Genomic DNA, 14,245 nt, shown 5'->3' with positions numbered 1-14,245 from the left:
TGTAGGTAGGGTTGTGAGGCCGAGTATGAAGGAAATAAGGCAATGTGGATCATAATGCACCAATTTTGGACAAAATCTTGCAAAGGTTCAAACGCGAAGACATAGGTCAGGTGTGAGATGCTAGAGTGTGTGCCAACCTCCTCGTATTCGAGTGGGCACATCCATTTGGAGGGGCACAAAGACAGTCACATTCGAGCATTCCGACTTATGCACATAGAACAAGAGCTCCACCAATGTGTACACCATTGAAGAAGCAAGTGATCCACGACTTGAACGTGTGCCCGTTTGCATTACATCGATGAAAGTATGGAATGGGGAAGCTATTCAGGTCGAATACTGGAGCAGAGCACTGTAGCAACATTGTAGCATATACTGTAGCAGCACTGCTCACACCCGGCCGAGAAACCAGAGAAACAGAGAATCCACATGGGCGTGTGGAAATTATCCACTCCCGTGGGGAAATTCAGCATGAGCGCGTGGAGCATCCACGCCCGTGTAGTCACCCGATTCCAGCCCTATTTAAAGCCGATTTAGCCCCGATTTTGGAATTCTTTTCTCCATCTTTTCTCCATCTTTTCCACAAATTGAGAGAGGGCTTCGGCTAAGGTTTCGAGGGGTATTGGCTAAGGTTTTAGAGAGGTTCTATAGCTCCGACATCGTCATTCCTTAGGAAGAAGGTTGGTAGGGGAGATTCTGTAGAGGCGTATCCTATACCGGACGAGGGAATCCTTGGACGACGAGTAGAGGACTTTCCACAAGACCATCGACACGACTATCGAGGGAGTTTCTTTATAGATTCATTGCTTTTACATTCTATTTCTTTGATTGTACTTAGCTTCATGGAGAGCTAAACCCCTAGTGGGTACTCGGGTATTGTGAACCCTAAGATGTAGTTGTTTCTTTAAACCTCTTTATTATGGTTTCAATAAATTGATGTTTATTATGAGTTCCAACCTTGAATGCTTGATTGTATGAACATTTTCCCTAGAGTGACACTAGGGTTGAGAGTTCTTGTTGGTAACCTTGTGAGTGAGTGACACACCACGAGCGTTAGACAAAGCTAGGTTGGAGAGGGTTGAGTGGGTGAGTCGAGAGGTACAAGAGCATCCCCTTTCCTCTCCGGCGTGATAGATTCTACCTCCGTTCCTCGAGTTCTTTGCGGTCATAATAGAGTGAATGGTCTAAGGGATGAACTTCCGCTGGGGCTTAATTGCGCGTGCAACGGAGTGAAGCGTTGAGGTGATCTTAGTATCTAGGGCTCAATTATGGTTAGGGACCTTCCACCTGGACCAAAGGGTTAGGTCTATAATTAGGAAGAGATTTATCACTCGGATTCCCTAGAGCTCATTGCAACTCTATGCGAGTGCGAGGTGTTGAGATTGTTCGATTTCTCCTCCGGGACATGTATAGAGCTAGGCATAGTTAACCTTAGATTTGGTACTATGTAATTAAGGATTTCCGCGACTCATCATTGCATTGATTAGGAAGCATAATAGAGGGTTCTTGCACTTGAAACAATTATCCTAGGAGGAGCATTATCCGGGTACCCCATCTTTATCGATTGCCTTACCCCCTTCTTTACTTTTGCTCTCTTACTTGTTGCTTTTACTATTGAGAATTGAATCATTGTCACACTCATTATCATTGATCTTTTATATAGCTAAGAATCGAATTGAGTATTTTTTATTCCCTACTCCCTGTGGATTCGATACCCGCTCACCCAGGATTATTACTTCGACAAACCCGTACACTTGCAGGATATACGCAAGGGGATCTTGTCAAGTTTTTGGCGCCGTTGCCGGGAAGCTAGACGTTTAGAGATACTTTGCACTTTGTTTTCTTAGCTATTTCACCACACATTCTATTTCACGTCTTCTTATTCTATAATCATTCTGATTTTCTTTTTCTTTCTTTTTGGTGCAGCTCCAGGTTATGACCCGAGGGAATCCATCAATATTGATTGAAGGTGACCCTGAGCTTGAACGTACACTTAGAAGAAAAGGGAAAGAACCTGTGTAAGAATAGCATAATTCAGCTGATTTGGAAGGAGAGGAATCTGAAAACATGGCAAAACTGAATGAGCAACAGCGAACACTTTCTGACTATGCCAGACCTTTAGTGTTAGGGACACAATCGAGTATTGTGCGTTCCCTGATTATAGCTCAGAACTTCGAGCTAAAGCTGGCATTCATCCATATGTTGCAGCAGTCCGCACAATTCAACTATTTGGCCGATGAGGATCCAAACAGTCACATAGAGAGCTTTCTTGAGGTGTGCGATATGCTGAAGATAAATGGGGTGACAGATGATGCCATCAAATTGAGAGCCTTCCCATTTTCCTTGAAAGGGAAAGCGAAGCAGTGGCTACACTCATTACTTAGAGCATCAATTACAACATGGGAGGAGATCGTAGAAGCTTTTCTAGCCCATTATTTTCCTCCCGGAAAATCAGCAAAGCTTAGGAATGAGATCTCGTCTTTTGTTCAGTTGGAATTGGAGTCTCTATTTGAGATATGGGAAAGGTTCAAGGAGCTCCTGAGAAAGTGTCCGCAACACGGATTCCCGGAGTGGATGATTGTTTAAACCTTCTACAATGGTTTGAACCCGAGTACAAGGCAACTCTTGGATGCGACAGCAGGAGGTACCTTAGGTAGCAAAACCCCCGATGAGGCTCGTCAATTAATTAAGGAAATGGGTTAAATAGATATCAATGGAATGCTAGGGAGAAGAAAAAGGTGGCCGGTCTCCATGAAATTGATGCGGTAACCTCATTGGCGGCGCAAGTAGAGAGTCTTAGTAAGAAGCTAGGTCTCATAGCTTTGAATAGAGTTGCGGCCGTGACCAATTGCACCGGTTGTGGTGGAGGACATGCTCCCTCCAATTGCCCGATCGTTATTGGTGATGTTTCTTCAGTGGAAAACGTTGACTTTGTAGGTAATGGCATGAGACCTCAAGGGAACCCATATAGCAATACTTACAATTCAGGTTGGAAGAATCATCCCAACTTTTCATGGAGTAATCAAGGACCACAAAAGGCCATGGGGCCACCGGGTTTCCAACAACAACAACAAGCCCCTCAAGTGGAAAACAGAATTTTAGGCCTGGAAACCCGAATGACGGATTTAGAGAAGCACTTGGCTAGATTTGTTCAATCTGCAAATACACGGTTTGAATCAGTCGAGGCTACACTTCGCAACCACACCGCCTCTTTGTACAACTTTGAAAATCGGGTGGGGCAAATTGTGAAGTCTCTCTCCGAAAAGCCACATGGAAGTTTGCCAAGCAATACGGAAACCAACCCTAGAGAACATGTGAAGGCGATCACTTTGAGAAGTGGTCTTGAGGTTGAAGGGAGGCTTTCGAGTGAGAAGCCGAAAGAACACGCACCCGAGGTTGTAGAGGTTGAGGAGGGAGCAAAGAAAGAGAAAGAGGTGGCATCCCCACCTTTCAAGCCAAGAATCCCTTATCCCTCTAGATTGAAGAATGACCAAGGGATGAACAGTATAAGAAGTTCCTGAGTTTATTCAAGCAACTCCACATCAATATTCCTTTTGTAGAGGCATTAGCTCAAATGCCTAAGTATGCAAAGTTCCTGAAAGACTTGTTGACTAACAAGAGGAAGTTAGAGGAGAGTGCTTCAGTGGTGCTAGATGCTTCATGCTCGGTAGTGCTACAAAAGAACATGCCGAACAAGAAGAAAGACCTGGGAAGCTTCATCATTCCGTGTAACATCGGCAACTTAGGTGAGAAAATGGCACTGGCAGATTCAGGGGCAAGTATCAACGTCATGCCATACACTTTCTTCCAAAAGCTAGGCTTGGGAGAGCCTAGGCCTACTCGGATGACTTTACAATTGGCGGACCAGACGGTGTGACATCCGAGAGGTATCATTGAAGACGTGCTTGTCAAGGTGGACAAGTACATTTTTCAGTTGACTTTATAGTGCTAGACGTCGATGAGGATACAGATGTACCCTTGATACTTGGGAGACCGTTCTTGCGGACTTCCAAAGCATTGATTGACATGGACAGCGGAGATCTCACATTGAGAGTTGGAGATGACAAACTCACCTACCGCCTTGCTGAAGCCATGCGGCATTCTCTTGATTTTGATGACACTTTGTATTTTCTAGACACTACTGATGAGCTTGTTGATGAATACATGCAGGAAATGTTCAACCCGGATCAATATGAAGGTTTGTTCGACCAAGAGGAGAGCAATAAAGAAGTAATGATGCTTGGGTCGACTGAAGAAGTAACATCTACCCCGGGGATATTGAGGAAGGTGCTCCGGAAAATGAAGAGGGCTAGGAGACGCCATCGAAAATGCTCCAAGACTGTTGGATACGTACATGAAACAAAAAAGTTGGATGAACCATTGATAGGTGGTCCGAAGCCCGATAATACACACTCTATCCTCAAGAGACTTTGCACATCATGTTTCCAAGCCATGGGTAAGAGGGCGACTTTCATTCATGAACCCCATTGAGGTAAGACAAGATACGTCAAGCTAAGTGACGTTAAACAAGCGCTTCTTGGGAGGCAACCCAAGTGTTTACTGTTTCTTATCTTTTAGTTTAGTTTGTTTGCATGAATAAATTGCTAAGTGTTGGTGTCGTAATTTTTAGATGCTTGTGCTGCGATTTTGTTGTGGATTTTTAAAATTCATCGTGTGTTTTATGAGGAATTGGCGAAAGTTTGGTCGTTTGAGCTCTATTTCATATTTTTCACTGGTAAAATTTGCATAATAGGGCAGGCTCTGAGTGTGTAAACATGTTCATAAATTTTCTGCAGAGCCTATAGATTTTTCTAAGTCATCCAGAGAAAACACACGGGCGTGTGGAATTTTCACACGCCCGTGGGGATTGCACTGCGAGCTCATCCAGAGAAGGCACAAGGGCATGCGGCTACCCCTGTGAATGACCATGCGACTGTCACACGCCCGTGGGTAATTTCCCCACGGGCGTGTGAATTCCTACAGAGTTGGGCAGATTTTCCCGAGAGCACACAGAGGCGTGGACTCGCCCCTATGAGCGACCTTGTGAACCACGCACGGGCGTGGGTAATTTCCGCACTCCCGTGTGAAACTCTGCAGAGGAGTTCTCTCCATCCCGAGAAAACACAGGGGCGTGCGGCTGCCCCTGTGAGTTTGGCATGTGAATGTCCACGCCCGTGGGGAATTCGCGCACGGGCGTGTGAAACACTTAGTATTTTTCTCGGATGTCCAAGGAAGCCACATAGGGCGTGCGGCTGCCCCTGTGGGTCGGGGGTACGGGCGTGGATATTTTCCGCACGCCTGTATGAGAGAAGTCATAGTCAAAGGAGCATTTTCCCGAAAGAGCACAGGGGTGTGCGCACGCCCCTGTAGTGCTTTTAAAGTGATGCACAGAATGCCAAAAGTCGTGGGCTCTGTTTAAAAGAGGATAGTTCCTCTCCCTCTTCACGATTTTTATTCGCCTAAAACCGCTCCCACAGTATTCTCCGAGTTCAGAGTGCTAATTTGATGGGAGTTTAGTGAAGTTTTCTGACCGGTTCTTCATTTTCTCACTCTATCGCGTCGGTAAGTTTTTTTTTTTATCATCTTCCTTGCCAATTCATTGTTTCTATCGATTAACCTGGTTAATAATGCTTCATTTCTTCAATTAGAAAGACGATTTATGTTTAGAATGAAGTTAGAAGTACTATTAAGTTGTGTTTTTAGATTGTTGAAGCGTGGCCGTGAGGTTCTCATGCCCCGTGGATCCACACAGGCATGCGGAAATTCCACATGACCGTGTGGATTTCTGCAGCATTGGTTTATCAACTTGTTTAATCAATTTCATTTAAATCTTGCAGATTATGGCACCTAGGTCAAAGAAGCAAGCTGATAAGAGACCACGTGAGTCATCTCCTGAGCCCGTGGGTATGCGGTTTGCAATTCCAGAGCATCAGGTTCGCTATCAGCGTCTGTCGAGGCTCCATTTTGGGCAGACTCAATTCTTAGACATGACTATATTGCGAGATCTGCAGCAGGGAGATGAGTTTGCTGATGAGATCGAGGATCTCATTTCAGAAGGTGGTTGGCGGCAGTTGCTGACGATTAGAGAGCCAGCTATCCAAGAGTTTGCACTGGAGGTGCTATCATCATTCGAGTTTGATAGATCGTATACGAGCTTCGACAGTGTGGACACCATTCAGTTCAGAGTATTCGGACACCACCATAGCTTGAGCATTACGCTGTTTTCAGTACTACTTGGCTTGTACGTGGAGGCATTCATAGATACAGAGGAATATGCGCAGTTATCGACTGATTACCCTGGAACCTTGACCACACAGAGTGCTTACAGAGTGTTATGTGGTCAAGGTCAGTACGAGCCGGGGGTGTCCAAGGCCACGTGCCTTTCCCGACATGCATACAGATACTTGCATGCCATTATGAGTAGGTCGGTGAATGGCCGTGGTGATAGCATTGTTGTCCTGAGCCGTCAGGAGCTATTGTACTTGTACTCGATGGTACATCATATACCGATTCACTTAGTTCACATCCTGGCAGAGTACATCAGACATCAGGGATACTATGCTAGACTGGGAACGATCTTCTCGGGCCCCTACATTACAAGATTAGTGCTGGGCATGGGTCTCTTGGATTCGATTTGCGGGGCCGAGAAGACGAGTGTACCTGCTCCCCTGAGTCTAGAGATGATGCGGTTGATGGGCATGGTCCGCAGGGTTCGGACAGGGGTTTTTGCTTTAGTACTACCAGCTCCAGAGATAGCCGACGATGAGGGTGATGAAGCCGGAGCTTCTCAGCCCGCTCCCTAGCCTCAGTCAGTAACGATAGAGACCGAGGCACCTCCAGTGGTGGAGGAGCCACCCCTAGTGCGTATGTTTTCACCATCTCGAGCCAATAATCGCTTTGAGAGGCTCGAGAATGCTATAGGGGTGGTCCGAGCTGAGGTTGCCGGGATTAGGGCTATGCAGGGTACTCAGTACACAGAGTTTATGGCGCGTTTCGACGTGTTACAGCAGATTTTAGAGCGAGACGTTGCCTCATCATTTGTATTGCGGCCGAGGACTCCTCAGGCCCCCTCAGTTCCTCCAGCACCTCCATCCTCGACCCAGCACCTGTGGATCCACCGAATCTGTCTCCAGCAGCAGCAGCACAGGAGCCTGAGAGCAGCACCGACACTTGACTTCTCCTTTACTTTCTTGCATTTTATTTTATTTTTCTTGTTTTTAGACTTGTTCACTCAGACATGATTCTCCTTCTGAGTTTATTTTCATTTTTCGCATCATCGAGTTGTATTCATTGCTTCATCTTTTATATACACTCGAGTTATTTTGTCTTTATTGAGCTTCACTGAACCCCCTCGTGTATGCGTGCAGATGGTCTTGTCTTCTTGGGAATTGAGACTTAGTCATGCGCACGGCCAAGGTGCTGAGGCACTTGGCCGTGTGAGCCTCTCAACCCGTCGGAACACTACTCCCATGGAATTAGCTTCATCAAATGCAACACTAGGAGTCAGCAGAGTATCGTTTTGATTGCTTTTCCCACATTTGCTTTTGAATGATATATATATTTTGAATGAGCTTGCATGTGTACATTGAGGACAATGTACAACTTAAGTGTGGGGGGGGGGGAGTTTCAGAATGCACACATGTTTTCTATTATTCTTGATTGATATATGCTCACATAGCCAATGGTGGTTCACCTTAGTTGCAATGATTGTATTGTTAAGTCTAGGAAAATTGTTAACATTGAATGTTTTCATGTTCTAGTTCTTGCTGGAATTTTTAGGATTTTTTGCCCGATTTACACTTAGTGCACTACTCACTCTTTGAACTCTATTGGAAACTCATGTTCAATGTTAAAGGGACTAGTTAGGTTTATTTTCTTGTGCTAAATTCTAAAAAAAAATGATGAAAATGAAAAGAATTAACAAAATAGTTTTATTGTTTATTTGTGTTTGTTGGATGGAAAGAGCTACCACCTATGAAGTATGAAGCTACTCTCACAAGTCGGATACTAGTTATGCCCTAATGAGAGAATGAGCTATCTCATAGGATGAGTGAAAGCTACCACTCGGGTAGAAAGAGCTACCACCTCGAAAGTGTGAAAGCCACCTTAGCGGCCGCTTTGGAAAGGGCTACCTTAGAGGATGTGTGAAGCTACTACCATCTTTTAAAATTTTTATCACTTTTGTAGATAAATAAGTCCCTTGTACTTAGAACTTTGAGGAGTATAACTTGGGTTGTTTTGAGTGAGTTCACACACTAACACGAAATTCGGGTTTGTTGTCCTTTTTGATTCAAGTTTTTAGCTAAAGCATTGATTTTTTCCGTATTTAGTGTTGAAATTTTCCTTAATTGTAGAATACTTACGTTGTGTACCTTGGTGAACCTAAGGCCAAGCACTTTCAATATTTTCTTCATTAATGCACAGAATGTTTTAATATTTGCTTGAGGACAAGCAAAAGCTTAAGTGTGGGGGAGTTTGATAAGTGCTTGTGCGATACGAACGCGAAGCATTTATTCCTTATGTTGAGCATTACTTTTCTCGGGTTTCTACACTAATATGAGTGTTTTTATGTTAATTTTGTGCAAGTAGGGTTGTGAGGCCGAGTATGAAGGAAATAAGCCAATGTGGATCATAATGCACCAATTTTGGAGGAAATCTTGCTAAGGTTCAAACACGAAGACATAGGTCAGGTATGAGATGCTAGAGTGTGTGCCAACCTCCTCGTATTCGAGTGGGCACATCCATTTGGAGGGGCACAAAGGCAGTCACATTCGAGCATTCCGACTTATGCACATAGAACAAGAGCTCCACCAACGTGTACACCATTGAAGAAGCAAGTGATCCACGATGTGAACGTGTGCCCGTTTGCATTACCCCGATGAAAGTATGGAATTGGGAAGCTATTCAGGTCGAATACTGGAGCAGAGCACTATAGCAACATTGTAGCATATATTGTAGTAGCACTGCTCACAGCCGACCGAGAAACTAGAGAAATAGAGAATCCACATGGGCGTGTGGAAATTATCCACACCCGTGTGGAAATTCCGCACGAGCGCGTGGAGCATCCACGCCCGTGTAGTCGCCCGATTCCAGCCCTATTTAAAGCCGATTTAGCCCAGATTTTGGCATTCTTTTCTCCATCTTTTCCCCAACTTGAGAGAGGGCTTCGGCTTGGGTTTCGAGGGGTATTGGCCAAGGTTTTGGAGAGGTTCTACGGCTCTGACATCGTCATTCCTTAGAAAGAAGGTTGGTAGGGGAGCTTCCGTCGAGGCGTATCCTATACCGGACGAGGGAATCATTGGACGATGAGTAGAGGACTTTCCACAAGATTATCGACACGACTATCGAGGGAGTTTCTTTATGGATTCATTGCTTTTACATTCTATTTCTTTGACTATACTTAGCTTCATGGAGAGCTAAACCCCTAGTGGGTACTCGGGTATTGTGAACCCTAAGATGTATTTGTTTCTTTAAACCTCTTTATTATGCTTTCAATAAATTGTTGTTTATTATGACTTCCAACCTTGAATGCTTGATTGTATGAACATTTCCCCTAGAGTGACACTAGGGTTGAGAGTTCTTGTTGGTAACCTTGTGAGTGAGTGACACACCATGAGCGTTAGACAAAGCTAGGTTGGAGAGGGTTGAGAGGGTGAGTCGAGAGGTACAGGAGCGCCCCCTTTCCTCTCCGGCGTGATAGATTCTACCTCCGTTCCTCGAGTTCTTTGCGGTCATAATAGAGTGAATGGTCTAAGGGATGAACTTCCGCTGGGGCTTAGTTGCGCGTGGAACAGAGTGAAGCATTGAGGTGATCTTAGTATCTAGGGCTCAATTGTGGTTAGGGACCTTCCACCTGGACCAAAGGGTTAGGTCTATAATTAGAAAGAGATTTATCACTCGGATTCCCTAGAGCTTATTGCAACTCTATGCGAGTGTGAGGTGTTGAGATTATTCGATTTCTCCTCGGGGACATGTATAGAGCTAGGCATAGTTGACCTTAGATTTGGGACTATGTAATTAAGGATTTCCGCGACTCATCATTGCATTGACTAGGAAGCATAATAGAGGGTTCTTGCACTTGAAACAATTATCCTAGGAGGAGCATTATCCGGGTACCCCATCTTTATCGATTGCCTTACCCCCTTCTTTACTTTTGCTCTCTTACTTGTTGCTTTTACTATTGAGAATTGAATCATTGTCACACTCATTATCATTTATCTTTTATATAGCTAAGAATCGAATTCAGTATTTTTTATTCCCTACTCCCTGTGGATTCGATACCCGCTCTCCCGGGATTATTACTTCGACAAACCCGTGCACTTGCGGGATATACGCAAGGGGATCTTGTCAGTCAATAGCATGGTTATATATTTCTCCAATACAATGGATCACTGAGTCTTCATTCATCTTGTAATCACTTCTAATCCATATCTTCTTGATGACTATCATGTTTCCTCTGATTCTTCTCCTAATGGTGTCTTGTTCACATCCAATAATTCTTCATTCTTTCAAGTCTTCTCTTAACTTGTTACATTTGGGCCAGATATGCCCACTTTCTCCATGATAAAAACAGGTGAGGACTTCCCTTTTATTCTTTTCTGCTTGTGGTGGCTTCTGAAAAACTTGTTCTAGTTTGTCTTTCGCTACTCCTGAGGAATCACCAATGTAACCGATGCTACGCTTTGACTTTAGAGGTCTTTGAGTAGATAGGATTTTATCCAGCTTCATCTTTCCTTTGTTCATAGAGTTGATAGCTTCTTCAGTATGAGACAGTTTCTTATCACACTCAATCAGCTTCCTCTATATGTTTTCCTTCTCTTTCTCGAGCCATTTATTCTATAAGGTCATTTTATCAAATTTCCTCAACATTCACTCATATGATCTTAGCAGATCTCTTTTACTTATACTCTTGCAACTGTTATCACTATCTTCAAATGTTGTTTCATGGTGTGCAACACTGTTGCCCTTGATAGAGAGTATTGCAGGAAAACCAATATAGTGGCTTGTAAGGTCTTCTGATTCCTCTTCATTATCTTCCTGGCTTCCTTTGGATTCATCACTCCATGTAGCCTTCAATGCCTTGTTTTTTTTATTTAAGGTATTGGCACATTCACTCCTAATGTGATCAATGCCACCACATTCTTAGCACTTGATACTTCTGTTTCTTTTATTGTTCTCCTCTTTATCCTTTTTCTCTTTTTCATTATAGTTCTCTTTCTGAAATCTTCTATTCCCGATTTGGTATTGTTTGGACACTTTTTGAACTTTCCTTGATAGTAAGGCAATTTCATCTTCACAATCATCTTTATGTTGCAACTCCCCATGTCGCAACATCTTTAGTATCTCAGTTGCAACTTTTAGTGCCATCCCTTCTTATCTTCTATCCATCTTCTGATTTTATCTCATATGCTTAGAGTGAACCCATCAGCTCATCTAGGAGCATAGTAGTGATGCCACGTGCTTCTTCTGTTGCTGTTACTTTTGCTTCAAATTTCTTTCGTAGTGACCAAAGAGTCTTCTGAATCAACTTCTCGTTAGAGTATCTCCTACCAAGTTGGAAGGCTTTGTTTGCTATGTCCATCAGTTTGGCATTGAACACAACAATATTTTCATCTTCCTCTATCTTGAGACTTTCAAACCTTCTTGTTAGCATCTGAAGCTTTGAGATTCTTTCAAGATTCATACCTTCATGTATTCTTTGGAAGATATCCCAAACTTCATGTGAACATGAAAATTGGAGGGGCACAAAGGCAGTCACACTCATGTGTTCTGACTTGTGTAGCGCTAGCAAGATTATCGTCAAATGTGATTTTGTTGAAGAAACAACGCAATCTACCGTATGAATGTGTGCCCATTCATGTGGCCTCGATAAAAAGTATGAATTTGGGAGTATTTTGGCGGAGTACTGTAGCAGGTTACTGTAGCAAATCAATGTAGTAAAATTCTGTAGTAGTTACTGTTCACAGGCTCGTGAAAAATCAATTCCTGCAGATTAACATGGGCGTGTGGAAATTTTACACACCCATATGGATACTCGATTCCAGCTCTATTTAAGTCATGATTTCAGCCCATCTGGGAATCTTTTTCCCATCGTTAGCCCATCTTTTCACCATCTTTGGAGGCCCTCATGGCTAGGGTTAAGAGGGGCTTTGGAAAGGTTTTTGGAGTGGTTCTACGGCTTTCAATACCTCGTTTCTTTAGAAAAGAGTTATTGGGGGAGCTTTCATCGGCATCGATTTGGTAAGATGTGTCCTAGGCTTGATGAGGGAACCTTTGGAGAAGACGCGGCCACTCCACAAGACCATCGACACAAATACCAAGGGGGTTTTAATTATGAATTGCATACTTTGACTTTCGATTTCATTATTGATTGTATCTTGCTCCATGGAGAGCTAAACCCCAAGTGGATACTTGGACTTGTAAACCTTAGGATGATAATGTTTCTTTAATTGATGTCTTTATTTGAGTTCTAATCTTGAATGCTTATTGAATGGGTTTTCTCTTAGAGTGACACTAGGGTTAGAACCTACATTGGTAATCTTTGTGAGTGAGTGACATAATATGAGGGTTAGACAAATAGGATTTGACAGGTAGCGGAACGTCCCCTTTCCCCTCTGGTGTGATTTATCCTACCTCCATGTTCCAAGAGTTCTTTGTGGTCACAATAAAGTGAAATGCTAAGAGATGAACTCCGCTGGGGCTTAGTTGCGCAAGCAATAGAGTGAAGCGTTGAAGTAATCCTTAGTATCTGGGGCATAATTATGACTAGGGGTCTTTCGCCTTGGCCAAAGGGTTAGATCTATGTTAGGGAATATGGTTTATCACTTGTAGTACCTAGAGCTTTAAGTAACTTTGCACAGTGTGAGGTGTTGAGACTGAGCGATTTCTCCATCGGGACATAGTGTAGGGTTAGTCACAGTTGACCTTAGGTTTGGGACCGTGTATTTTAGGATTTCCTTGACTCATTAAGCATCAGTTAAGAGACATAATAGTTGGTTTTGCACTTGAAGCAATAGTCCTAGGGGGAGCAATATCCGGGTGCCCCACTTTCTATCGATTGCCTTTCCTCTCATTTTTCATAGCGTATCTCTTTCTTGTTCTTTTTATTTCTTTTCATATTGATATTGTTCACACTACTGTTGATCCATCTTCACTTTAGTTAAATAGAAATCCTTGTGTTTCTGATCATTATCCTTGTGGATATGACTACCCACTCACTAGGGTATTATTACTTTGACAAACCCTTGCACTTGCGGTACATACACAAAAGGCATTTGTCAAGTTTTTGGCGCCGTTGCTAGGGAATAGGCATTTTAGAAACACTTTGCACTTTGCACTTTGCTATTTTAGCTATTCACACTTTCTTATTCTTCTATTGTTCTAATTTGTTTTTCTTTCATTGGTTACAGCTCCAGGTTATGACCCAAGGGAACACTTTGACATTGGTTGAAGGAGATCCTGAACTTGAACAAACATTTCGTAGATAGGGAAAAGAACCTATGCAAGAATCATCAAATCAAGCTGAAGTAGAAGATGAAGGGTAAGATAGTATGACAGAATAAAATGGGCAGCAGAGGACATTATCAGATTATGCCAGACCGCAGTTATGGGTACATAGTCTAGTATTGTGCGGCTACCGATTACGGCTCAGAATTTTGAGCTAAAGCCACCATTCATCCAGATAATACAGTAGTCGGGACAGTTTAATGGTTTGGCCGATGAGGATCCGAACAACCACATCGAGAAATTCTTAGAAGTGTGTGACATGCTTAAGATTAATGGAGTTACGAATGATGCTATCAGATTGAGGGCCTTCTCATTTTCCTTGAAGGGGAGAGCTAAGCAGTGGCTACATTCATTACCTAGAGCATCAATTACTACTTGGGAAGAGATGGTAGAAGCTTCTCTTGCCTGATATTTTCCTCCTGGAAAATCTGCAAAGCTCAGGAATGAAATATCCAGCTTTGTGAAAATGGAATTGGAGTCTCTTTTTGAGACATGGGATAGGTTCAAGGAGCTCCTGCGGAAATGTCCTCAACATGGGTTCCCCGAGCAAATAATCATTCAGACTTTTTATAATGGGTTGAACCCAAGTACAAGGTAGCTACTTGATGTAGCAGCAGGAGGTACCTTAGGAAGCAAGACCCCTGAAGAAGCCTGACATCTCATTGAAGAAATGGCCATGAACAGCTACTAGTCGAACACAAGAGACAGAAAGAAGATAGCTGGACTTCATGAGATCGATGAA

At 43.3% G+C, this 14,245-nt stretch overlaps 2 non-coding genes across 2 annotated transcripts; both read right to left on the bottom strand.

Annotated features, from left to right (window-relative positions):
- Window positions 1–2,454: 2,454 nt before the first annotated feature.
- On the bottom strand, window positions 2,455–2,561 carry LOC120281567. Its single transcript, XR_005542705.1, has one exon. It is a non-coding gene; the product is annotated as a small nucleolar RNA R71 (small nucleolar RNA).
- An 11,375-nt stretch (window positions 2,562–13,936) lies between these two features.
- LOC120281448 lies at window positions 13,937–14,043 on the bottom strand. The gene has a single exon (XR_005542587.1). It is a non-coding gene; the product is annotated as a small nucleolar RNA R71 (small nucleolar RNA).
- Window positions 14,044–14,245: the final 202 nt, after the last annotated feature.

This window comes from Dioscorea cayenensis, chromosome 17, assembly GCF_009730915.1.
Source record: "Dioscorea cayenensis subsp. rotundata cultivar TDr96_F1 chromosome 17, TDr96_F1_v2_PseudoChromosome.rev07_lg8_w22 25.fasta, whole genome shotgun sequence".
NCBI lineage: Eukaryota > Viridiplantae > Streptophyta > Magnoliopsida > Dioscoreales > Dioscoreaceae > Dioscorea > Dioscorea cayenensis.
The sequence above is the reverse complement of the archived record's forward strand: the minus strand, read 5'-3'. Positions and strand labels throughout refer to the sequence as shown.